Source organism: Sminthopsis crassicaudata, chromosome 3 (genome assembly GCF_048593235.1).
Source record: "Sminthopsis crassicaudata isolate SCR6 chromosome 3, ASM4859323v1, whole genome shotgun sequence".
NCBI classification, from domain to species: Eukaryota; Metazoa; Chordata; class Mammalia; order Dasyuromorphia; family Dasyuridae; genus Sminthopsis; species Sminthopsis crassicaudata.
Window position 1 is genome coordinate 80,458,791 of NC_133619.1, and position 25,789 is coordinate 80,484,579.

At 35.6% G+C, this 25,789-nt stretch overlaps 1 long non-coding RNA gene across 1 annotated transcript in view; it reads right to left on the minus strand.

Moving 5' to 3' along the window:
• Positions 1-25,789, minus strand: part of LOC141560567 (uncharacterized) — an 88,187-nt gene that overhangs the window by 12,124 nt on the left and 50,274 nt on the right. Inside the window, exons 2-3 of the long non-coding RNA XR_012487746.1 lie at positions 24,596-24,774; positions 15,776-15,915 (exon numbers count right to left, since the gene is read on the minus strand). This is a non-coding gene — a long non-coding RNA (uncharacterized LOC141560567). The remainder of the gene's footprint in view (positions 1-15,775; positions 15,916-24,595; positions 24,775-25,789) is intronic.

Below are 25,789 nucleotides of genomic sequence, written 5' to 3' on the forward strand. Positions count from 1 at the left end.
TCAGCTTTTGTGCTTAGAAGCTTACAGACCAGGGTATTCTGGGGGCAGTTGACATTGGTTCTGCTGCTCCTGATACATCCATGTGAAAAATAAAACAGCATAGACTTCATTCCCCAGATCTATCCAGCTAGTCATAGTCATAGAATCATAGAATTTATGAACTTTAAGGTTCCCTTACTGCTGATGGGGAAAAAATTCACACATAACTGTGTTTTTTAAATTAAATTTAAATTTACAATAAAATTGTACTAATTTAAAAATGGATTTCAGCTTCAGCTGAAATTAGAGAAGAGAATTTAACAACTAATCTTGAATCATTGAAAGGAAACCAGGTTTGGTTTTATTTTGAATTAAAAAAAAAAGAAATGAAGATTAGAAAATTGATGCTATGTATAGTTAAAAACAGAATTAGTCAGTGTATTAAATTACTATTTAAAATTTCTTAGTGACTTACGCTGATGGATTCACATTTTGATTCTATTAAAATTTTCTCATAACTTTTTCCATTTACTATAACCTTGGAATACTTGAACAATTCATTTGACCCATCTCAACCTCAGTTTCCTCGTCTGTAGAATGAAGGGGTTCTACTAGATGAAGCCTACAATCTCTTCCAGCTTTAAATCTGAGATGCTGTGATACATGTGATACATCTGAAATCTGAGTTTCAGAATCACACCTGAGTGTGAGAATCACATTCTCTCCTCACATCCTTTGAAGCCCTTCACCAAGACATCATTAGACTATTTAGGCTTCCTTATTCTTGTTTTTGTCCTGAAAAGTATCTTTCTGATTAATGATCTGATTGTAAAAGAGATCTAGCATTTTGTGTAGTTCATTATATAGACAGAAAACACAGACTTACTTTCATCAACTTTTTTTTTTGGTGTTTCAGTAATCACAAATAATTATAATGATTCTCCAACTTGAAACACAGGCCTACATGAGAAGATAGTTGTTTCATAGAGAGAGCACTGGCTTTCTCTCTGAAAGGAGAAGAGCTGGTTCAGGTCTCAGTTTTTCCACAATCCCAGGGCAAGGCATTTATTTCATCTCTCTGAGGCTCAGTTTTTTCAGACATAAAAAGCAGAGCTAATAATGTTTATAGTCTCCTCCTTAAGTATTGTTGTAAAGATCTATTGAGATAATAGCTCTAAAATGCTCTATGATCATCAGCTATTGTCATATGCAAAATCAATGCTGCCGATATTATTCTTTTCTCTTCCTGGGTTGGCTCACCATGAAGCCACCAAAACAAACCACTCAGCAATTATGACGAAAAGAATATTGGATCTGGAGTCAAGAAAACTGATAGAACTTAAAGCCCACTTCTTCTAATTACTACCTATGTGACCTTGAGCAACTTATTTAACTTGACCTCTTTGGCCCTTATTTTCCTAAATGAAAAGCAGGGTGGATGAACTAGACAACCTAGAAGGTCCCTTCCAGCTTTACAATCTAGAATCCTATGATTACAAGTTCTGGTTTGAAAGCCTTTAAGCACACCAATTCTCAGATTGTACAAACTGGTATTTCTGGTTCATTACAGATGAGAGAATTAACTACAAGTGTGCTGATTCATGCCAATCTTGGGCCTGTGCAGACTGGCTCAGATAACTGCAGATTGAAACTCATAATTCCAGTTTGCTTCAGTGGCCAAGTGTAGGCTTAACTTTGGAGAGTCTCCTACCCTATCAAGGCTATTCATCTAAATACTTCCCTAACTCTACCAGAAAAAAAATCCCTAAATCCAGAGCAGTTGCACATAGGACCTGTGGCATGCATTCAAAAATGTTGTCCTACTCGGCACAATCACGTTTTTTGTCAGCCCACATGGTACACATCTGTGGTTTGTCTTTATTGTGCTTTCTTCCCACATGGACAACCCCCCCAGTCTCTCTATCCTGGTTATGCTATTTCTAGTCTCTTCTAAGAACTAACTGCTTTTCCTTCCTCCCCATTTGCATGTCCTGAAGGGCTTGTTTTTCCAGAGAACACACAAGTTTCTGCTGAACATGGCTCAGTGTTTTGATGACCTTCACTTATGCTGTTCTGAGTAATGAACTCGTCACCCCTCATTTCACTTTGGATGGTACCTAAACAGGAGGCATTAGAGGGGGGAAAATTTTAATTCCACAGGAAATGAGGTTGATGATCCAAAAAGTGGCAGTTCCCTCTTTAGTCAGAGCTCAATTGATGGTGAAACATAATGCTCTAATGTTTCATGAACATTTTACAACTACCCGGACATATGGAGGAAGAAAGGATTTTCTTATATGTATTATACATATATATATATTTTTCATTTTGCATTTAAGTTTTCAGGTGATTTCCAACTGGATACTCTTCTTCATTGCCTATAATCAGAACTCTTATGAAGTTAGGTCTATTGGGAGGTTTTTTGGTTGCTTTTTGTAGGGATTTTTTTTTTTCGGATATGGGGAAAAGGGTTGGTGCAGATTGACTATTACAGACGTTCTCCCAAAAAGCCATCAATGTTAGCCATTCCTGATAAACCTAGAAGTTTTATTTTATTCAGTTCAATTCAACTACTATTCATTAAGCAGCTACTGTGCATAAGGTATTGTACTGGAAAGACAAAAATGAAAATTTCTACTCTCTTGGAGCTTCCATTCTATTGGGAGTGCACTAGCTATTGCTCAGTCATGTCCTACTCTTTGTGACCCCATTTGGGATTTTCTGGGCAAAGATACTGGAGTAATTTCACCATTTCCTTTTCCAGTTTATTTTATAGATGAGAAACTGATTAAGTGAATTGTTCAAGGTCACACAGCTAGTAAATATCTGAAGTCAGATTTGAATTCATTAGTATGTCTTCCTATCTTTGGCTCACCATTTTATCCACTGCACCACGTATACTACCTGTACAGAAGTAAATAAATACAAAGTATAAATAAAAAAGAAGCCCATTACCCCCATCACAATGGGTCACCTCCCTTCTGTAAATAAGTGGGATCCCCAGAATCCTCTCCTACCAGACCTTCCCTGGAATTAAATATTGGTTTGACTTCTCCTGGCCCTTACCAAAACAGGAAGTTGACTATGGGAACTTCTAAGAGGTAATCTCAAGTCTTTCAGAATATGAAAAAGTAGCTCCTTTTCTCAATATTGTTGGTGATGCCTGAGCTTTAGAATCACATTCTCTCCTCACATCCTTTGAAGCCCTTCACCAAGACATCTTTAGACTATTTAGGCTTCCTTATTCTTGGCTATTTAGTCATCCCTTCCTTTTTTCATCTCACTAATAAATACACACATGCTTTTTCTTAAAGCTTGTCAACCCCTACTTCCTATTACTTAAGAATTTCCTCCAAAAAATCTTTCTTGATGAACTAGTTATGGTTCCCCTTCCACTGACATTGCCTCAATTTGCCACATATCTATGCAGAGATATAACTAAGATGAGGAAAGCCCAGTTTTCCTCCAGGGCATCCACATTTACAAATGAATGAGTTTATCATCTAATTAATAAGAATTGTTAATCAAAATAGGAAGATATGCAGGATACTATGCTTTTCCCTAGGATCTCTACTCATAGAAACTTGTGTCCCAGGGACTTTTTTTCTGCCATGAACTGTATTTATCTTAAAAAGTGAATTTGAACATAAATTTCATGCTGTTTGCACCTGCCACATTTTATGAAATTTGTCCATGATGCCAAAATTACTAGTAACAGCTCTACATCTTCTGGTGCCTCTAAAAAGAAAATATTTATTTTGACGTCTGTTAGATATTTGACAGATGTCTGGGTGATAGTTCACTTTTATCTGTTTATTCATTCATACATAATATATCAATGTTGCTTTACAGATTTATACATTAATTTCTCAAAACAATATAGATGAATGGAAAGAATTAGAGATCTAGAATCAGAGGACCTAGGATCAAATTCTGGCTCTACTTCTTACTATCCATGTCATTCTCATTTAACTTCTTTTTTCTTTTTTTTTTTAAATTTATTTTTTCCTCAATAGTATTCCAGTTTTCTAAAACATGTAAAGATAGTTTTCAACATTTCATTCCTGCAAGATTCTGTGTTCCAAATCTTTTCTTCCTCCCTCCTTTATCTTCCCCCTCCCCAAGACAGCAAGCGTGGATTCAACGTAGCCCATACCTCTCAATTAACTACTAAGGGCTTTGGTTTTCTTATCTGAAAAATAAGGTGGCCATGTCACCCAGCTTTTTGTCTTAGTTTTCTCATATTTCTCATAAGCTAGAAATAAACTATATTTGCTTTGCCTCAAAAAAATTTTATATTTGCCTTTATGACATTTGTTGTAAAGATCAAATGAGATAATATTGATAAGAGTGCTTTGAAGAATACTTAGTATAAAGTTCTAGACAATTATCAGCAATTATTGGGACTATTATCTCTTACTCTCTGCCAATAAAAATTGAGGGATAGATGACTGAGTATGCAATGGTTAAGAATTCAAGACTCCATTAAAGAAAAGATTCTTGAATCAAGACGATAATGAGGAACTTGGGTGGAAGACATCAGAATCTAAAGAACTAAAGGAAGGCAGTAACAAAAATTCCTTCATCAATTTTTGAAAAAGAAGCAAGCAATGAAGCTCCAGACCTATGATTTCATTAATATAGGCAAATTCTGATAAGGAACATCCCTCCATAAAAGTAGTTAAGTGTACAACTTATATTCTTAATCATTTGAGCTGCTCTGTGGCTCAGTGACTTACTTATATTCAAACAACTAGTACTATGAAAGGCAGAACTTGAACCCAGGTGTTCCTGACTCCAAAGCTTAGGTTTTTCTATCTACTATAACACACTATTTTTTAACTCCACCAAAATGCTATGGGGAACTTCTGTTATGAAAATGCTCTCCTTCAAATAGCAACTTATATATAACTTACAATTGTAGTAGCCTGGGTTACTCAGAAGTAGTGTCTAGCTTATGATCATACAACTAATTTTGTGAAAGGTAGGAGGACCTTGACATAGTTTTTATTGACTATGAGGGTAGTTTCTCAACTCTACCACTATATACACATTAAAAGGATTACTTCTCCTTTCCAATTTTATGGGAAGATAGGATTGGTTCCCCATCATCACCCCTAGCTCAATTGATATAATAATAGAATATGAGACAAATAACAGGGTTGTTATTATGTTAGTTTTTTTTTAATGGGAAAAAATCTTCCAGAAACTGAAGAAACTTGATGGAACTAAAAAGACAGATAACCTTTAAAAAGATACTCTACAGATCTTTAAAAGCTAAGTCTGTCCATCCTGGAAAGATTAAGGGAGAGAGTAGTTATATAGAATATGATCCCTGTACCTCTATCATTTACAAGGTTTAAGGGAAAACTCTCTTCTTTCTCCCATAGATCAGTAATCTTACAAAGGAACTAGTGGGAATAAAAATAGTACTATTTTCCTGGGTAGTTATAAGGTTCAAATTAGATAATATTTGTAAAGTACTTAGCAGAGTCTCTAACCCATAGTAGGTACTTAATAAATTATTGTTCCTTCTCCCATCCCTACCAACCAGTAGGAAACATGACAACCAGGAAGAAGTAGAAATACACATATATATGTATGTATGTACACACACACACACACACACACACACACACACACACACACACACACACACAAAGAGAAAAAACAGGAAGCTGCTTCAAGAAAACAGACAACTGTGAATTCAAGAAAGGATTATCCCTGACAGGGGGAGCTAAGCTTGGAGTGAAATAGGTATAGGGATTCAAGCTGAAAGTGATCTACTGAATAGAATATGAGAACACCTGAACAGAGTAAGAATGTCAAGATATTGGTTTCGTGTGTTTCCTACACATATAACTCATGAACAATATGCTCTAAGATTGAACATAATCTTCCACCCTGGTGCTATATGTCAGTGGAAGAGTTAGCCCCAGGTTTATGGGAGGAATGTTCTTACTTTCCTATCTTAGCAAATGCTTTTGCTTTGAGCTAACTGTGTTTCTGCTAAATAAAACTTTGTGAAGTCTAGTTTTAGGAATGTGGACCCACAGGATACCTGTGGAACCTGTGAAATGATCTCCTCAATGACTCAACACATTAACTTTGTGAGTCTTACATTAAGGAGGAAGCCCTAGAAGAAAGCTAGCTTTCTACATATCATTCTATGATTCTACTTTCCTTTAATTCTTCTCATGACCAGCTTCAGAGATTCTCTCTCCAGTAAATCATAGATAAATCATGCTTTATTTCCATAGTTACTAATCAGTTGATAAACAGGAAAACTTAACTACTTGAAGAAAAGGTATTTCTAAAATTATATACACTATTAGTTTGTGTAAGAAATTCAGTTAGCATCAAAAGGTGATAGATAAACTGACCTAGATTCTAATGTTTAGTTCAAAGAAACAATAAGGTATAATGAGAAAAATGGTGGCAAATCTGAGCTCAGTCACTATATGCTTTGTTATCTTGGGCAAGTCAAAAGAAATATGTGCCTAACCTAGATGAGCCCCAATTGCCTTTTTTCCATTACTTTCCTTTTCTGAGTACAAGTACAAGTCATGGCTAGGGATTCAGAGAAGTAAACTTTTCTAACTGTGGCTGTAGCCTCGTGCATTAAGAAATCCTGGGATTCAAATTCAGGTAGCAATCAAGAAGAGGGAGAAGAATTTCCTTAACTCTGTGTTTCTAGGGTGACCATTGCCAACATCTTCCTATAGCAGAAATACTTAAAAGAAAATCATCATGCTTTGGTTGTCCAGAACACCTGGACCTTCCAAGCTGCTGGAACTGTGTAAGTCCAATAAGGAGTATCTATTCAGCAGTGCCACAAGGGCTTTTCACTTCCACATGAAGAAAAATAAGCTTAGTGGGTTATTTGAGATATGTTATATTTTCTGTATTTGCTAATGCATTGCCTATAAGTCTTTTGCATCTTATGATATTTCTTATGATGCCTCATGCCTTAAAATAATAATCTACATTGGATTTTCTAGAAAATATCCTTTACTTTTATTTAAGGAGACCCAAGATATGAACCCTAGTGGAGTTTTATGTTTTAGAGATAGCCTTGGAGTTATTCTGGAACGGAAGCTGAGATAGAAATCTGACTCTATCCCACTCTCTCAAGGTCAGGCTCCCCAAGATTTAACAGAGGTCCATGGAAACCTAGTGTTCATTGAGTCTCTCTGAGTTATGGCAGAGTTTCTTAAACTTTGCCCACTCTTAACCCCTTTTTGTCCAAGAAATTTTTATGTAACCCCAGGTATATATGTATATACAACAGGTATATAAAATAATCATTTAGTGCTAATAAATCATAATTCCATGACCCCCACATTCCATTACGATACCTTATGTGGGGTCATAAACCACAATTTAAGAAGCTAAATGGCACACAATTAATGTAAAAAAAAAAAAATACACACACATATGCTGACACATCTCATTCACATATCTTTTTTGTCCTTTGTCATGTAAATGTCAACAGTACTGAGCTAAAATTATCCTCCAATCTCAGCTAGGTCTCACTCTTTATTATAGTAATCTGAGGGAAACTACAAAAGAAACATTCTAATTAGAACCATAACAGGAGGAATTTCCTGCCCGCGCTGATTTTTGTGTCTGGGTCCCACATTTTCCATCCCTGGTTCCACATGAAAGGGGCTGTGTAGTCAGCAGGCTGAATGAGGCATGTGTCTAACCAAACTCACATCTCTTTAGTGCTTGCCATCTCAGTAGTGGAATTCCCTCTTTAGGCCCCCTATAATTTGCCTGGCTTGTTATTACTCCTACACATGTTTGCTAGAGTTATGCATTGTGTAAAATCTGGAGCCCAAAACATTGCTGCTTTCATACACTCTAAGCCCATACCTCACAGAGTGACTCAGCATTGCAAAACCAACAGAAACTTTTTTTTTTTCCAGCTGAACCCTTAACCAACTCTTGGTTTGATTCCATGGGGAGTTAACTAAATGTGCAACCTAATTTTCAAGTCTGCAGCTTGCTATTATTGTTCTTTTTGAATGGGGATCTGGAAGGAAGGAAGCTAACCAGAGGGGGTTGGGGGTGGGGGGAAGACTACTCAACAGTGATAATAGAATAAGCATCCAAAGGAAAGGTAAAACAGGGTCAAGCTGTCTGATTTCCTGCCTTGCATAGCAATGCCAGATGCAGAGTTTTGAAATGACCAATAGGAAGACAGCAGATAGTCAGTTTACTGTGGCCTGGAGAACAGAGCAAAAGCTTGCACTAACCTGCCTTCTGCCAAAGGCTTGGATTTAAGAAAATTTTAATGTTAGGTATCTTCTTGTTTAAATCAGTCAGTATCTATTAAGTATCTACTATATACAGGACATTGTACATAGTACAATGGAAACCCTTAAAGAACCCTTTGGAAAAGACAAATAAATCTCTCCTGTCTCCCTTCCAGGGTTTTTTCAGATTGATAATTTTATAGAGCTAAAAATAGCCTATTCACACAAGAGTCTGCATTGTCAAGAGCAGCTTATCCAGCAAAAATGTCTGCCTGTGTGTATTACATTTAATGTGCAATACCAGTTTCACGTCTAATATTAGTTTCAGAACAAGTCAACATACACATGCACGCACACACACATACACACCCTTCTACAAATAATCTGCCTCATTAACCCTTTCAGTTTAATCTACCAAGTCCATCGAGAATGTTACAACAGACATATAAATATAGGTTATCAGATGAAAAGAATGAGAGCTACATATCATGGGACCAATTAAAGGTAGAAGGAAATTTAATGAGATGGAGAGATTAAATGATTTGTCTAAATTCACACAGGTAATATAAATGGCAGAGCCAGGACTTTACTCATATTCTGAGACTCAAAATCTGGCCTATTTCCACTGTACCACCTGATAGACCCTGTATTTTCTGAATGCCAAAACTATTGAAACTTTTCATTCATAACTTTAAGAAAATGTCAATATTGTCATCTTTGGCTGTGAACAATGAAGATATTTAACTTTATGGATGTTTATAACATAACAGATTTATATGTACAGGCATATAAAAATATGTGTATAATATATCTAACAGCAGTAGTTAGCTAGGCAAAACCCAGCTGAACCCACAAGGGATAATGAAAGACTTGTGCCAATTCCTGTCCGTTGCATTCCATTTCAGTTTGCTCAGGGGTTAGTTGTGTGGGAAGCCTGGCTTCTCAATAAGGGAAGGAAGCTACTGCATTTTCACATTCATTGACTTGTCACCTCCACCCCAAAAGAAATTTGCTAAGTATAGTAAGTTACTGTTAGCTCAAGTTAAGGGTTTACCCAAAAGTTGTGGGAGTTTAAAAAGGTACTCAATGTACAAATGTGAAACACGGTTGGAACATTCAAAATTCCTTCTCAGAAAGAGGAGTGCTAAAAAAAAATGAAGAAAAAGAAAAGAAAAGGGAATGTTAAGTATAAAAAGAATCACAATATATGATAATGATTAGAACAAAATCTAATGTCTTATCAATAATATCTAACACAATCAGTTGAGAAGCTAATATTCAAACCTCATTGGTTTAGCAACATATTTTGCAAATGCTATTAATTAGCCATTTTGTGTTTTACCTTCATTGATCACAGTTTAAGAAAAGTCCAAGTTTCTCTCCGATGCCCCTCTTTCCTTGGACTTCTCTCTCTTACTTTTGCTGCTATAGTTACAGTCTCACTGGTTCTTGGATAGGTGCTACTGTTTCTTGTCAGCATGATAATCCATGACCTTTGGATACTTATAAACTTTATTCTAAAGCAAAGGAATACACAAAAGATCACAGGGAAGCCCTACTACAAATCCACCTAGTAGATGGTAGAACCTGAAGAGAGCACATCATCATCATTATGTGTGGGTAGAGAAAGATTATCCTGAAATTACATCCTGTCACCAGAAAAGCAACAGGCAAAGAAAATCACTAATCTGAAATCTCTTCTTTTATGAAATAGACTATGTTAGACTATTCCTATGATAGCAGAAGGGGGACCAATCAAGGTCTATCATATCAGTTTAAAGCACATGTGGTGTATAAGTGTGTATGTTACAAGAGACCTCTCATGAAGTGAGGATGCTCCATATATATTTGAAAACATCAATAAAAATTCCCTCCAAGATCCATGGAATCCATAATTCTATACTTATACTAATAAACAATTTTTATATATGTGTGTGTGTGTTATTTTCCAAATATGTGCAGAAACAGTCATAGTGAATAAAATTTCATGTAACACAATTCATGAAAGACTCATCATTTCTTTTCTCAATTAATAGAGTAATATTACAAATATGTTAGTTTGTGGATAGGCAAAAAAAAATATGATGTTCAAAAGGAATCTTTACGTGACAAAAACTTGATTCTAATTGACAATTCTGCTACCAATGAGTCACTCCATTTTTTATTGTTGTACAATAAATCTCCTCCATCTTCTGTGGCTATCTTTTAGCTGCCACCAGCTTCATTCCATAATTTTCACATACTATCTCAGAAGTAGGCATGAAGCATACATTACATAAGTTTTCATGAAAAAAGGCTAAAAATGACCAACAAGTCACCAGACCACGATTCCTATTATCTTGTAAAGGCAGCAATTCTGAACAGCCAGCCATAGAGCTCTTATCCTCTTCCTAAGAAATTCTTGCATTATCAACTCTATTGATATTACTACCAGACATGATATCTATTTATTCAGCACCCTTTTGATGTCTGGCATTTTATTAGGTACTTAGATTTAAAATAATGCCTAACTAGAGCAGGGCCTGCTCTGTATTGCTGTAGGAATTTCAATGTGTCAGAGTGATTTAATTCTATTCAATTAATATTTAATTAGCCCCAAATATGTATAGGGCAGCTAAGTGGTATAGTGTGTTAGGTTAGAGCATAAGGACTAGATTTAGGAGGGCTTGAGCAAGTCACTTAACCCTGTTTACCTCAGTTTCCTTAACTCTAAAAATGAACTGAAGAAGGAATGGCAAACCACTTTACAATCTTTGCCAAGAAATCCCAAATGGGGTCATGAAGAGTTAAACCATCACTGAAACAATTAAATAACAACATGTATGTGCAAGAAGACATGATTCTGAGTTTTAGAGCTTTAATATTTAACACACATATGCACATAGAAAATAGCACTTAACATATTTAAAGTTTACACCTTGAGAGTTTACATAGTTATTCCAACAATGTAGCTCAAAAGATCTTTATATCTTCTCAAGTTATTTTAAAAACCTACCTATCATCAGAATATGACTTAGAATATGGGCAGATCATTTAGTCTCTCAGTGCTCCCATGTAACCACTTAAAACTATGAGTAACATATAGTTTCTGATCATCATCAACAAAGGGAATTTCAAGGAATACCCTACTGATGAACTCCCAGGTCAGACACCTACCCACTCTAACCCTCCCACCCTCACCCCCCAAAAAAAAGAATTGCTAAGCATAAGTGTACATGATCAGAACTAAAAGATAACTTGAAGATCATCAAAATCAACCCCCTCATTTACAAATGAAAAGATTGAGTCCCAAAGAAGTAAAAAGATTTGCCCAATCACACATATTAGAAAGAAATAATACCTGAACTCAGGTCCTCTGACTCTAAATTCAACATTTGTTCACTGTGAGAGAAAAGAGAAAAAGGGGAGAGGAGAGGAGAAGGAAGAAGTATAGAAAGGAAAGGAAGAAAGAGAAAAAGGTAGGAGGGGAAGGAGGGAGAGGGAGAAGAGGAAAAGAAAAGACAAGATAGGAGAGGACAGGAGAGAGGAAGAGAGGAAAGAGGAGAGAAGAGAAAGGAAAGAAAATACAGAATGTCAAGTTTAAAAAATGCTAAGTATAACTTAGATGTAATTTTTCTAAAAATATTAAACTAAAAATATTTCTGGAAAGGTAGATTTAAACAGATTATAGAAGGCTTTAAATGTCAAAATGAGGGGGTTATATCTTACAGTTAATAGGGATCCACTACAAATTTTGGATAAGGAGAGTGGCACCATAATCAAGTTAAACATTAAGAAGATTAATTCAAAAAACTGTGTAAAAAATTGGTGAAGAGGTTCAAGTCCAACTGAAGGAACTAGGGATGTTTAGGTTAGAAACAAAAAGAATCATAGGGAATATCTTCAAGTATGTAAATGACTGTCATGTGGAAAAGAAGTTCTGCCAAAAGGCTGAATTAGGAGCAAGAGATGAAAATGACATCCAGAAAAAAATAGGCTTGATATAAGAAAGAAATTTTAACAATGAAGCTATTGAAAAGTAAAGTAGTCATCACCAAAGAGGTTTTTGAAGGCAGGTAAACTGACTTTGATGGATATATTAAAAAATACTTTTCATTTTTGTTTTTTCCTTAGGGGAAAAAGATATGGGTTGAATTAGATGGCTGATGAGGTTTATTTCAATTTTGGGATTCTAAATATTGGGGAAGAAAGAGACTAAAAGCAAGGAGATCAATAGTTTGTGTGAAAAATTATATGGGTCAAAACACAAGAGGTAATGGTAGCATGGGTAATAAGGCTGTAAGTAGAAAGAATATGATAGATGTGAGAAATCTTAAAGTTGAAAAATGCAAATAATAACCAAATGACTGGTGGAAGTGGCTCTTTTCAATAGTGAGGTGATTCAGGCCAGTTCCAATGACCTTGTGATGGAGAAAGCCAACTGCATCCAGAAAGAGTTCTGTGGGTACTGAGTATTTTCACCTTTTTTAATTGTTGTTTGCTTGTGCGGCTTTCTCAATAGGAGAGGGGGTTGTTGGAGGAAGAGAATTTGAAACTAAAAATTAAATTAAGTTTTAAAAATACATTAAACTTAAATTAAAATCAAAGTACTTCTCCTACCTCTAAATGCTTCAATGTTTTCTTTCTCATTTGTTTCCCTGTTTGATCTTATTTTTTTGTGCAGCATGATAATTGTAGAAATATGTCTAGAAGAATTGGGTATGTTTAACATATATTGGATTACTGGCCATCTAGGGGAAGGAATGGGGTGGGGGAAGAGGGAGAAAAAAATTTTGCAAGGGTGAATGTTGAAAATTATCTACGCAAATGTTTTGAAAATAAAAAAAAAACTTTAAAAAAATAACTAAACAAATGTGTAATATGAAGGAGAGGGAAGAGTGGAAGATGTCTCCAAGACTATGAATTAGGATGAATGAAAGTATGGCAGAACTTTCAAAATAAAAAAGGGAAACATGTTGAGGAGAACATTAAGATGACAAAGAAAATGAATTGTATTTTATACATAATGAGTTTGACAGTCAAGTAGTTATATCCAACACAGTTGATAATTTAGGACTAAAGAACATAAGAGATGTTAAACTAGATACATAAATATTAGAGTCATCTATAAAGAGATAGCAACTGAACTCAGGGGACCAGATGAGATCACCAAAGAAGAAAATAGAAAGAGAAGAAAACTTTAGACGACATCTATGCCTTGATAAGGGAAGATAGATATGATTCAAAAAATAAGATTCAGAAGGACCAAATATCCAAGAAGAAATATAAGAAAGAGAATTACATTGAAAGTTAATATTCAATATTATTGTTCTATAAGAAATAATGATCAGCATATTTCAGAAAAGCCTGTAAAGGCTTATATGAACTGATGCTGAGTGAAGTGAGAATACTGTACATAGTAACAAGAAGATTATGTGATGTGATGATCAACTGTGATGGACTTGGCTCTTGGCTCTTCTCAACAATGCGGTGATTCAAGGCAATTCCAATAGATGTGGGATAAAAAATGCCAATCATATCTAGAGAGAGAACTATGGAGAACTGATATAGATCAAAACATAGTATTTTCACCTGTTTGTTTATTTGTTTTCTTGGGGTTTTTTCCCCTTTTGGTCTGATTTGTCTTGCACAACAAAACAAATATGGAAATATGTTTGAAAGGATAACATAGTTTTAACCTACATCAGATTGCTTGTTCTTCTGAGGAAGTGAGGAAAAAAAATTTGGAACACAAAGTTTTAGAAAAATGAATATTCAAAATTATTTGTACTTATATTTGGAAAAATAAAATATTATTGAGAATTTTTTTAATTTTAAAAAAGAAAGTTAATATTCAAAAAGAGGGATTGATAACTTTCAAGAGTCAATCATTGAACTAGCATTTATAAGCATCTCCTGTGAAACATAGTTCTAAACAGAGAAAGGCCAAAAAAAAAAAAAAAAAAAAAGCCTTTCCTCTCAAAGTACTCACAGTTTTATTGAGGAGACAACATGAAGCATTGCAACCTATAAAAATAAGACAAATGCATGATAAATTGAAGATAAGCAATAGTGGGAAGTCATCAGCATTAAGGAAAATCAAGAGAGGCTTCTTATAGAATGTGGGATTTTAGATGGGACTGGAAAGAAGCAAAAGATGCTAGAAGTAGGGATGAGGAGAACCTTAGACACAGATGACAGTCAGTGAAAATTCTTAGTTTAGGGAGAGGGAATGTCTTGTTTAAGCAACAAGGAATCTAATGCCAATGGATCAATAACTACATGGGGGTGGGGATAAGATATAAGAATATTAGTCATTGAATTATAGTTGTCAAATATATATATTTTAACAAATTCTTAGACTCCAGGTTAAATATTCCTGTCAGACAGCCTCTCAATAAAATTTCCAAACTAAAGATATGTGTTTCTTATGGTATGGTTTAGCTTATGATGGGTGCCTGTCCTATTTTTCTGTCCTATTTCTCAGTCCAGCTGAGATAAAATGAAGAAAGATAAAGATGTAGATGGTTAGGATTCCCAAGTGTTGCACTGAAGAATTTTGGATAAGCAAAGAGTTTGATTACTCCACTTACTTTTCTAAAATAAATTTCTAAATTAAATAAAATAAAATTATTTCAACTAACAAGCATTTACTTCTTCTCTTTTTCTCCTCTCTCACAAAAGAAAAATCCCATAACCGATATTCATAGTCAAGCAAAGCAAATTCCTATATTACACATACAAAAAAAAAAGTCTCATTTTGCTTTCTCAGTAGGAGAGAGGGTTGTTGGAGGGAGAGAATTTGAAACTAAAAATTAAATTAAATTTTAAAAATACATTAAACTTAAAATCAAAGTATTTCTCCTACCTCTAAATGCCTCAAAGGCCAAGCAAATCTAGCCAATATTTATCTTTGTATTCCTAGTGCATAGTGCACAATGCATCACACACAGTCAGTGCTTAATAAATGTGTATTGACTAGAAAATAATGCATGCAATAACTATAATAATAGATATTGAAAAAAAATTTAAATGACACAAAAGACTGAAATTATTTTTTAAAAGATTTGCCATACAAGATTATGCAATGATCAGTTCTGATGAATGTAGCTCTTTCATCAGTGAAATGATTCAGACCAGTTCCAATGATCTTGTGATGAAGAGAGCCATCTACATCCAGAGAGAGGACTGTGGGAACTGAGTGTGAACAACATAGCATTTGACTCTTTTTGTTGTGATATGCTTGAATTTTATTTTTTCTCGTTTTTTCCAGTTTGATTTGATTTTTCCTGTGCAGCAAGATAATTGTATAAATATGTATGCATATATTAGATTTAACATATATATTCTACCATGTTTAACATATATTGGACTACTTGCCATCTAGGAAGGAGGTGAGGGAAGGGGGGAAAATTGGAGCACAAGGTTTTGTATAGGTTAATGTTGAAGAATTATTCATGCATATATTTTGAAAATAAAAAGCTCTAATAAAAATTTTTAAAAATAAAAAATAAAGATTTGTCATAGAGAAGGGTTGAAAAAATACACTTCTATACCTTGTTTGCAGAGGCAAATGACTGTAGAGATGAAAGATGGAACTTTCTGTCTGATTTGGTTGATTTGTGTGTTAGTTTTGCTGAATTCCTTTGTTTCTTTTTCTCTTCCCTCCACATTCTTTGTTGCAAGAAAAGAATCACTAGATAGGAGAGAATAAAGAAATCTATTCAGAATTGAAAGTAAGATAAAAGCAAAAGATGAGGGAATGGAGCAAGAGGTACAACTAGGTAGCACAGTAGGTAGCATATAAGGTTAGGAGGATTCATTTTTGCATGTTGAAATTCAGTTTTAGAAACTTTCTAGCTGTGTGACCTCAGGCCAGTCACTTAACTTTGTTTCCTCAGTTTCCTCATCTATAAAATGAATTGGAAAAGGAAATGGCAAAACAGACAGACAAAAAGGGAGAGAGGGACAGAGGGAGAGAGGGAAGGAATGAATGGAGGGAGAGAGAGAAGAAGGGAGGGAGGAGGGAGGGAAGGAAAGAAGGAAGAAAGAAAGGAGGAAAGGAAAGAAGGAAGGAGGGAAGGAGAGAGGGAAGGAAAAAGGAAGGAGGAAAGGAAGAAGGGAGAAAGGAAAGGAAAGGAGAGGAAAAGAGAAGAGAGGAAAGAAGGAAAGAATGAAAAAGGGGAAAGAATGGAAAAAAGGAAGGAGAAAAGGAAAAGGAAGAAAAGAGAAGGAAGTAAGAGAAACATTCCCTGCCATCAAACAGCTAGGATTCTACAATACATATAATCAGATTTATTCAGTCCTCAGACACAGACACTATTGGATAGCAAAGCAGCTTTCCCCCTTAGCTGGGAAAAGATAATGGGACCATCACTTCTACTTCAGGGGAAGTGGTATGCTTGTGGTTAAACTATATGCCATTGGTCTTTCCCTCAAATGTTTTTATCCTAGACAAATATATTCCTAGTTACTCCAGACTTTCCAGAGACACTCATCCCTTTGGCTTCCTCACCTCTTTTCATAAACTTACTAGTGAATCCTTCTAAGAAGATTTGTGAAACATATCCCCAGTGATAGTAGATGGCTTCCTATATTAGTTTGTAGAGGAAAGCTATAATTTTTAATGTGATAATGAAATGTTGCCTTGATATTTATGTGAAATTACTAAATATAGTTGCATCAGACACCAAACTTAAACCAGAAAAATTTTAAATATATTTTATACAAGGTAAGGAAAGGTGACTTTCAAGTGTTCTTTTAAATGGATATTGGTTTTCTTTTGTAATTTATAAACACTGGGGTTTTTTCCCTTTAAGTCAAGATAATTCACCTTTCATCCTCAAATTACAAAAATGAAATAGAGTAATAATATGGTGAAGCAGGGTACTAGGTCAGTTAAAAAACAAGGAAAGGGCACTTTTTAATATCAATAACAATCTATTATTGAACACAATCTGTAAGGGAGAGAAAAAGAATGAATTGTCACAGAAATAGCCCAGAAAACAAGAAAAAGGATTGGCACAGTAATTGAGTGCTAGCAAACCACTAGAAAAAGGAGCATATTGCCCTTCCTTGCACTTAAAAAAAAACAGACCTGCATATTGCCAAGGCAAGCATTGTGTGTTCAATTAGATTCTCAAAATTTTCCCAGACAAATGGTTTCATCTCCCTGATGCTTTGTGGTGTTCTAGGCTCCATAAACACAAACTGTTGCTCAATTTATTTGGACTTATTCCTTACCACAGGAAAAAAAATCCATAATCTTATACACTATGTGCAACTAAACTACAGTATAAGTGATCTCCTAATTAAGGACAAAAGTCTCCCATATGATAATAATAATTAATATCTACCTCAGATCTATTCCAATCCACATAAGAAATGCATTAATTGGAGCAAATATTATTTTCCTCAGTTTCCAAAATATGTGTTAAAAACACAAAACTCTTAACATCATTACCTCTTAATTTTGCTTCTCCTGAGGGGGGAAAATCTATAAAGTGCTACATATTTTCCATTATTTCCTATTCATCCACATCACAAATAATGTCCCAATTGATGTTGCCTCAAGTTAAAGTCATAATACATTAAACCAAGCCTTACTCCACTCTAAAATCCAAACCTTTTTGTAATAGTGTTCTGCAAATGACCCTAGATGTGAATAGTTTAGTCTAACTATGAAATTAGCATGTAAATAACTATTTTATCTATTTATTATGTTTATTTTGCAGAGTGTGTCTACATAGTAAAATAATCACAAAATGATTTTATTTTACTTAAGGTAAAGCAAAAGTAACAATAATATTTTTTTATATGTAATTCATTTGCCTTTTTCAACCCCTTTATCCTATTAGTTAATCTTTGTGCTCAAGGATCCATTAGATTTCTATTCTGTACTTTATACGAGGGTTATAGAAGTGTGAATGTAACTAGTCTTTAAAATATAATGGTAACAGTATTCGAGGAGAGCAGGTTAAATGATAGTAAGGCAAGGTAATAGGTAGAACAATATTTGACTACTACTCTAAAGATTTGTATGTTCATCATTGTGAGTATTCCCTCTATTAAAACAGATTGCAATTCTTCAACACTTTAAGTCTTTAAGAGTTGAACAGGTCACCCAACACCAATTCTTATTAAAACACTAGAGAGCAGAGGGCAACCAGGTGGCTCAGTGGATAGAGCACCAACCCTGAAGTCAGGAGGACCTGAGTTCAAATCTAGCCTCAAACACTAAACACTTCTTAGCTATCTGACCTGGCCAAGTCACTTAGCCCCAATTGCCTCAGAAGAAAATATATATATTATTTTGGTAAGTGTATAGAGAATAGATTGGAGAAGTGACAGACAAGAGTCTAAAAGTCAAGCCTTGTCAATTCTTCCCCCACAACATATATCTCACATATCACTTTCTTTCTATTTATATAACACATATATATATGTTATATATGATACATATATAAATGCTACATTTGTATGACATACATAAATGGGGAATATTAAGCATCTCCCATTGCTTGAAATATTCTAGATTTTGTTAAAAAAAAATTCACTTCACTCTATTATTCCTTTAACTCATCATCTTATATCTCTCCTTCCTTTCAAAAGCTTCCTCTACTCCAGCTTACTTCTCAACCTTTTTGCAGAAAGGTATCTGATCATATTACTCAACTGATACTTCTTGACGTCTTTGTAGCATGTAACAGTGCTGGATGCTACAAAAAAAAAAAAGTCAAGAAGAATCAGAGATATGAAAAGAGCAGAAGACTTAGCAAATGAGAGATTAGTGTCCTTAGAGCAGTTGGATATGTTTGTAAGCAACAGGGAAGGATCCAAGAGAAAAGAAAATATTGAAAAGAAAAGAGATGAGGACATGACCAGGCAACTTCCTAAGAGAATAAGAGAGTTATAGAATCAAGAGTAGAAGAAAAATCATTAGGTCTGGCAAGTGAAAGGATCATTTCTCCATTAAAGGAAGAAAAATGAAAGATAATGTAAAAAGATTGAGATAGAAAAGAAACTCATGGAACAAAGCCTTTATATCCTGGGGAAAGTACGAGATAAAGGCTTCTGTCAAGAAGGGGAGAGGATGGTATAGGCAAGTTAAAGAAGGAAGGAAAGGTTTGGAGCAGCTGCTGTAGGAAGTATCCTAAAGTCAATCAGAGATCAATAAAAAAAAATTGACATGAAGCAGCAAAGACCTAAATGAGATTATGTAATATAAATTTGTGGTCAACATGGTCAAGTGACTTCCTCCATCAGTGTTCAGCACCCTATATATAGGAACAGAGAAAACAGATTGAGGGAGGGAGTATTGCGCCAGGGTAAGATTCTGTCATAATAAACAATAGGGAGAGAAGCAAGGGATTTGAGAGTAGAAAACATTGGCAAGAAATCTTGTGTTAGAGGTTATGGTACTATGGTACTATGAACTGTTCAGTCCAGCAAGGAGAACTCTGTCCTCTTCCCAACCATGAAAGAGTGGCTATACATCCCAGAACAGTGAGAGAAAAAGGTAAACCCAACTCCTGAGCAGGATCAAGGCTAAGGTATCTACCAACACTGGTCAATAAGGAAAGATATGGTCCCAGCTTCCTTGATAAAGGGAAAGTTTTTTTTTAATTCTCTTTCAGTGTTCTCCTGCTTCTGTGGGGTTTACTCTCTGGTAATGTCTCATAATCTTTATTGTTTGAAATATGTCCAAATGTGGTGGTTCCACTGTCACCACTGATGAAAATAGATAGTTATAGGAATGCTGGCAAATCTGTTTTATATTTCCATTCATTGTCCTCCTGCCAATTTCATCTATAAATATTTTCAGGTTGATCAGGATTATTTGAGGCACATGCTCAGCTTTCTGCCAGCTAATTCAGAAATATCTTCTTCTGTGATGAATTGTTTCCTTTATGTTAAGATACTAATTTCATTGTGATGTTATTTGTAGCACACCATGTCTAGAACCTTCATATTCTTCTCTCAAGGAGAAGAGGAGAAGGAAAAGGAAGAAAAAGGACAAGGAGGACGAGGAAGGAAAGAAGAGAAAAAAGGAGAAAAAAGAAAAGGAGGAGGATTAGGAGGAGGAGGAAAAAGAAGAGGAGATGGAGGAGAAAAAAAAGAAAGTTATCCTTAAAGAGCTCAGACATTGTTGCAGATTATGTGAAGTGGTAGAAATTATGCAACATATCACTACAAACTGCAAAAATTTATCATCTACAAGATACTAGGAAGTTACAATGAGTTGGCTATTCTTTATAAACTAACAAAAATAATCCTATACTATAAACACAAACTCCAAAATACTCTTGATAATACAACAAATAAACAATATTGCAATCTGAACATTATTACAGACAGAAGTGATCCCCTGAATATAACAATAATTCATAACATTTCAAAAACAGCAATTCCATTAGCTGTCACCATACCAAATATTCATAATGTCCAAACTATAGAAAATCAAAAGCTTTAAAAATACTGAGACCAAATGAAAGAAATTAAAGCCATGTGGGAAGGGGGAAAAGTAGTTGCCCTTTTGTTGTTCTCTCTGCTGCTGGATTTGGCCCAAAGAAGCTTTCAGAGAGGCTATAGAAGATGAACTTGCATCTCAATGCTCTTGTTCAATTATTCTTCCCTCCCCCCCCAAAAAAAAGCAGTTATTTTATCTTTCTGTGCAATAATTTGCAGAATATTAAATATACAATAATAAATTAGCAATATATCCTCAGATGATTTCTATCTGAAACCCAACAAAAAAGATGAGAATGAGATGAGATAATAGTACTGATAAACAATCCTGACTTGCCCATTTGAGTTTTGAATCTCTAATCAGTGTCATGTTTGTGCATTCCTGGACAAAGAAAGATCCCTCACAGAGGAATTCATTAATCTATGCTCATCTATGGACAGTCAGACTGTGTCTGAGCTGGGCACATTATAAGACAGTGGTCCTCAAATTTTTTAAATAGGGGGCCAGTTCACTGTGCCTCAGACTGTTGGAGGGCCGGACTATAGTTAAAACAAAAACTATGAACAAATTCCCATGCACATTGCATATATATATTATTTTGAAGTGAAGAAACAAAATGGGAACAAATACAATATTTAAAATGAAGCAAAGTTAAATCAACAAAATTACCAGTATTTCAATGGGAACTATGGGCCTGCTTTTGGCTAATGAGAGGATCAATGTCTGGTTCCCTATTTGTCATTGCTAGTTGTAACAAATGATGCAAATGTGCATCTGATAGTCTTGATCTGGTTGGAGATTTCAAATGTTTCATTCTAGAAAAAGTCTGTTCACAGACATAAGTGCTGCCAAACATGGTTGCCCTTTTGAGTGCATGGTTCCTGAGATGAGGATATGTCTCAGAGGGGAGAGATGAATAGAAATTATGAAGGCTGCTTGATTTAAATGTGTCTTTCAGAGATTCACAATTCTGCAGTTCAGCCAATTCCATTTGGTAAATTCTATCCACGTTTTCAATGTCAATAGAAAATGGGTTACAGAAAAGCTGCATGTCCTGTTCATGGAGATGAAGCTCTTTAAATCTAAAGTGGAACTCCTTTTGCAATTTTTCCAATGAATCCATGTAAAGGGCTAGAACTGAGCAATGCACTTGGATGATGAAGCACGTGAGACTAATTGCCAATTGGACGGTTCCCTATTAACTTGTTTAAGGTTGACCCTCCCCAGCTGTTATGTGCTGACTTGATTGGTGAGACAAAGAGAGGGAAGTGACTTGTGTGGGAGGAGCAAGAGAAACTTGGGTGGTGGAACTCATGCTCACTTGCACTCGTGACCTGGCGTTGGGGGCGACGGTAAAGATCTAGAATAAAGACGTTTAGTGATCCTGACTCCTGCTGATTTCTGGAAAGATAGAGTTCCAGCAAATCCACACATGTTTTGTTTGAGAATGCAATCAGCGGTTTTTCTGCTAACAGATTTTGAATTATGGGGAGATGGCAGAAATTTTCCCCCTTTACTTGTTTGATGAAGAGGCCTAATTTTACTTCAAATGCTTTGACATGTGATTGCATATCACAGATGAGTTTTCCCTTTCCTTGAAGTTGCATATTGAAATTGTTGAGTAGCTCTGTTACATCTGTCAGAAAGGCAAGGTGCCATTTCCATTCTGTATCATTGAGCTCTGTACTTCTTTGTTTTTTGAAAGCAGAAAAGTTGTAATCTGTGGAAGTAAGTCATAGAAACATTTCAAAACTCTCCCTCAAGTCAACCAACAGACTTCTGTGTGATATAGAACATCTTCATATTCAACATTTAGCTCAGACAGAAATTCCTGAAATTGTCTGTGATTTATTGCATTAGCTTTAATGAAGTTAACACAAGATACCACAATTTTCAAAACAGAGTCCCACTTCAGTGATTTACTACACAGCACTTGTTGGTGGATGAGGCAGTGTATGGCTATTGTTTGAGAATGGTTATGTTTGTCCATCTCTTGGTTAATGCGAGCAATTACTCCTTTCTTAGACCCCACCTTAGCCCCTTGGTGCTAGGGGCACCATCAGTTGTCACGCTGGCTAGTTTAGCTCAGTCCAGCTCCAAACATTCATAGTTTGGCAAACCTTTTCATAGATATCCTCTCCTGTAGTTGTTCCTTTGATACTTTGCAGTGCAGAAAGCTCTATGACTTCAAAGTAATCATTCGTCCCACAAATAAAAATTAGAAGTTGTGCAGAATCAGAAACATCATTGCTTTTGTCAAGTGCCAAGGAAAAATATGAAATTTTTTTTTGTGGAGTTTTGCAAATGCTGATGCAGATTGTCTCCATTTCTTCAATCCTCCGTGTAATTGTAGGTCTTGAAAGACTCATTGTACTAAATAAATCAGCCTTCTCTAGACACATCTCTTTGGCAACAGAAAGAAGACATTCTTTAACAAATTCTCCCTCCACGAATGGTCTGCCAGTGCGTGCTATTAGCTTGGCAACTTGAAAACTTGCTCACAGTGATGAAATATTTAGCTGCTTCTGCTTCACAAAAATATTTTGCTGAGTTGTCAATGTATTTTTCAGTTTTAATATTTTATCTTTTCTCACTTCTCCAACCAATCATATTTATCTTTATGTTGAGTTTCATAATGTAAATTATATTATGTTTCATAAATTATATATGTTTCATAATGCAAATTATATTCTTTGAACACAGACACTATATTCTGGCATATCAGACATACAGCTCTTTCCTTGGACTGCATGAAAAAGTAATCATAAGTCCACTGTTCTTTGAATATCCTACACTCCAAGTCAATTTTTCTTTTTCTTGACATCATTATTTCTAAGGGATTCCAAGTTGCTATTAGTAAAATAACTATATATATATATATATATATATATATATATATATATATATATATATATATATATATATATATATATATATATATATATATATATATATGCAATGCTACAAAAACAATATACCAGCAATAATTTTGCCCACACAGAGACATACAGACTGCAATGCCCAACTTCCTCCAAGTTGCCTCTGCGCTATGATGCCTCCATTTCCCGTACTCTCTCTCCCGCTTCAGACCTTCACTGCACACAAGTCACCACTCAGGCGGTCCTCCCAAATTCCCTGGCTTCCTCTGAATCCTGGGATCAATTCTCATGATCCAGCACTGCATGATCGTACGTGCTGCACTCGTAATTTATCATAATCACAGACAAGACTGTGCATATATGTATATAATTGCATGATATATTGTATGTGCAGAATGAGCTTCAGTGACAAATCGTGCAATGGGGCTTCCGGAGGAGGTCATCATGTGACTTGAAGCTGCACAAGTGTATGGGGACCTTAAGAATCTGGAGGGGGAATGAAGCAGTACACCAGCTCTGCACCCCCCCATACTCAGGATAAGTGGGGGGGCACTAAGGTCAGACCCCAGTGATTATAAGGTGATGACATATATTAGCAATATTCCATCTCTTTATGAAACTACAGAACATACACACAATGATAAAACTGATGACCACAACAGCCAGACATGAAGTCACTGTGGATACAGGGCCACGGCCTGGTACCAGGAGCCTCACTCTGGGAGACAATAGCAGTCAGTACCACAACATGCGCTAGAGAGGAAGCTGTTACATTATCATTACAGCATAATGACAATGATAGAGTCAAGCTGGGACGTGTAGTACTAACTGTTACTATACCTGCACACCAGACACAGCCCATATATTCCCCCTGCAGCGGCCGTGACATGCACAGCATGCACTGTACATCCTTCATGCCTGTCTGTTGTGATGGCTTCCGTTACTTTACAAGGCTGCAGGCCGTCAGTTCTCCGTCTTCTGCATCTCTCTCCCTTTCCCACACTATACACCCCGAGCTGGGAACTCACCTCACCTCAGTATCGCCTCACACTCTGTCTCCGCCGCTGCAGCCCAGTGCTGGAAGTGTGTGTTGCTAAAGCGAGTTAAGGTCAAATGTCACTTCCAATCTGATTTTGCCATAACCCGGCGGCCGCATAAATGTCCTCAGCGGGCTGCATCTGGCCCACGGGCTGTAGTTTGAGGACCCCTGTTATAAGAGAAGTTTCCACAATTGAAATCTAACTTTAGAACATGCCAAGTTTCTCTCCTGAGTGATAGTGACTTTGAAGCACTCTCTATTCTATTTCTTTCTGATAATGACTGGAAATTAAGAAAGAATTCCCCTGTAGCTCAAATAGGTCAAGAAAAGAAAGACAAAGTAAACATTTAAGAGTTCTGGAAGTAGGCAGAGTAGCTTAGGTCAGGAGAAAGTAAAAGCTCATTTGGTATTTCGAGCTCAAAGTGAGTAACAAAGAGGTGTTAATAAGATAATTAACACAGTAATCTAATAGAGAGCTGAGTATAAACTAGAACTGGGGGCAAACAAACATTTAGTTAAATAGCACTTTTTGGCAGTTAAGAAAGTGACAGGATTTAATTGGGATTGAAGAGTTTTTATTTGTAAATCCTTCGTGTATATATAGAAAAGAGAATAACCAATCTACCTTCTATTACGTATGTTTTGGTACAAAAACACAGTTGAATCTATCTAGAGCTCTATCCCTAATTCATTTGGCCCCACTGCTATGCCTAGATAGCTGTGCCCAGGTATTCTCATTCTTGGAGTGCCAGTCACTCAAGGCCAAAGCACTAGAAAGCTTTTTAAAATTTCAGCAAGATTTACACTCTAGTTTGAATACCTTATTAATGAATCAAACATCATAAGGAAAATGGAAATGATCATTAGTTTTATTATTATTATTATATCTGTCTTACTCTCTTTTTCTTTATTACCATTATTTTTTTTTTATTTCCTTACTCTGAGGCAACCCAGCAAGAAATAATGTTTCACTAGCTTGAACTTAATTTGTTTGGAAGGCTCGATGACATGAGTTGCTGTAAGTAGTTCCAAGCTTCATGGTTGGACAAATTATTTATAGCTTTATAACTAATGGTGCTCTAGCTAGTGCCAATGTTCTTCTTCTGAGCCTATTCAATTCCACAAATATTTATTAAGTGTCTAGGATGTGAAAGCCTCCATTCTGGGGACATAAAATGAAAAT